A 2,712-nucleotide genomic window follows, 5' to 3' on the forward strand; every position below is an offset into this window, starting at 1 on the left:
CCTCTTGCCCCTTTGTAGATGTGAGAGAATAAAATTTTTGGATTTTGGACGTATCTGAACTTTTCAATGTGTTGTTTTGCTTTATTAACTTTTTTCTATTCCTTTTCTTTCTTCTTTTTCTAAAGGATGATTTTCTTGGGGAGAAGAGATGGGGAAACAGAAGTGATGTTAAAGAAAATATATAAATATAATTCTTCATCAAAATCTCATAGAAGCAAATGAAATACAAGATGATCTAGTCCAAACCCTGAAGAAGCAGGAATCCACACTAGGGAAACCCTGATAGATGGTAAGCCCAAAAACAATTGAATGAGCAGAAAAGATGAGTTTTCAAATCTGTTATGATTCATTTTTGTAGTTCCAGAATTTTATATCATCATCATCTCCTTCTTCTTCACCACCACGATGATGGCCACCATCACTACCGCCACTGCCACCACCATCTCAATCTCATCTGTTTCATTGGGGTTTAGATTGAAATGGTCCTAGATATACTGATGTCATTCTTTAGCATTTCCTGTTCTATGGAGTATTGTACATGTAGCCGAAATGCCCACAAGTTCCAAGGAAAGGGCAGGGCAATAATCTTTCCAGACAAAGTTGAATTCAAACTAGAAAACATCAAGACACAGATAAGGCCATGATGTCAAAGTAAAAAGGAATCATGCATCACCAGAGGCAGAACTACAGGTTTTTACATCTGGGAAAGTTTCAGGTAAGAGAATGATGATTTTGAAGATGGTGGTGGTGGTATATATTTACCTGATTATTATAATTATCTTTTGGTATATTTCCATTTATAGCAAACCAAACCTCAGATAACCAGAAATTTACATATTACCCCTAAAGGAAATATTTCTACATAATGCTTTTGTAGTGAGTTACATTTGCTTAAGATTATATATATATATATATATACACACACACACATACATATACATACCTACACAAATATATACATACACATGTATATATACATACATATATGTATGCCTATATAGATAATTTATATTTTTCTAATTTATATTTACATACACACATATATATATATATATATATATAAAATTCTGTTTTGTGTTTTCCATGAAATGAGCCAGCAGAATGACTCAGTGAACCTCGTTTCAACATTATTTTACTCATAACAACTTGATTTTATCATAATTTACATTCCATAGCACTATTCCCAGTATACCTCAAAGAAAATCTTCAAATATAAGTGGTCAAATACTATTTTACTTTTAAATATTATTTTCTGAAATGATAAAAGCTCATAGGAATTTGCTTTTAAAGCACAATTATCATTCTTCATCATTTATTTCTTTCTACAACTCACCAATTATTAATAAAAATTTAGTTTTGTTTTCACAGAAGAGTGAATATCTGTATCTGTATTTGGGTGATCTTGGCATTAAAGTAAAAATCACTGCTTTTTAAAACAACACATTGTTTTTAATTTCAAACTCTAAAGTTCTTTTTGCCTTTTTAAGCTGAATTTTTTTAACATTTTAAAAAGTTGAAGCAAACATATGCACTTTCTCCAGCCACCAACAGCTGTAAAAAAATTGCAATCATTCAATGATTGCAACAACATTTAAGTCTTCTTCAGAACATCAGTTAACCATTAAGTTCTACCTGTGACTGATTTTATGATCTCTGCTTCTTTATCAGTGTTCTAAAAATATTTTCTCAGATAACATAAAATCAGTTCTCTCTTATGTGAACATCAGAAGAGAGTAGCAGCTTTAATAGAGTGTGCCCCCAAAATCTTATATTATTTTAAGCTTCTAAAAGCTTTAAGCTATTAAAGCTTAAAAACAGAGCAAAACAAAATAAAACCAAACAAACAAACAAAAAGCTTCTTTAAAACTTTGGGGAAAACCTATATATATATATATATATATATATATATATATTAGAGAGAATGGATAAAGACATTTTAAAACTTATGCAGGGAACTGTCCAGTAGTCTTATTCATATGCTTCCATCATATCTGTGAAAGTATCATTAAAAAGTATGGGAATTTTTCCATGACTACTTATGTATAACTTATTTTGAATTGCTTGAGTTCTTGTGGGTGGGGGGGTGCAAATGGAGGGGGGGGAAAGAGAAGTTAGAACACAACGTTTTTTTTTTAAATTGATGTTAAAATTTTGTTTTTATGTATATTTTGGAAAATAAAATTCTCTTTAAAAAAATTATTTGGGGGGGCCAGCTAGGTGGCTCAGTGGTTAAAGTACTGGCCCTGGATTCAGGAGGACCTGAGTCAAAATCCAGCCTCAGAAACTTGTCACACACACACACACACACACACACACACACACACACACACACACCCATCAATTTCTTCTATTTGAATGCCCAGCTTTTAGCAGAATGTCTGGTATACTTAACAAAACCTTGTTACCTACTTGCATATCAATTACTTTCCTTAGTGGCAGTAGCATAAGTTCTACTGTTTCCAATTTACAAATGAAGATGATGCACAGATAATTTAAGTAGTTAATACATTGTTGTGTTTTTTTTTTAATTAAACTAAAACTGTGGGTTTTTTCTAAATGATTGCTATTACTGTGTTTTATAATTAAATCTCTATTGCAGCAGTTTTGGCAATAGGCATTTGTTATTAATTAATATTATATGTACTAGTAAAGAATTGACCACGTGGCAGTTAGCACAAGCAGGAGAAAAGCCCCAGACCCATGCTCTCTCTC

Source organism: Dromiciops gliroides, chromosome 6, assembly GCF_019393635.1.
Source record: "Dromiciops gliroides isolate mDroGli1 chromosome 6, mDroGli1.pri, whole genome shotgun sequence".
In the NCBI taxonomy this organism is placed as follows: domain Eukaryota; kingdom Metazoa; phylum Chordata; class Mammalia; order Microbiotheria; family Microbiotheriidae; genus Dromiciops; species Dromiciops gliroides.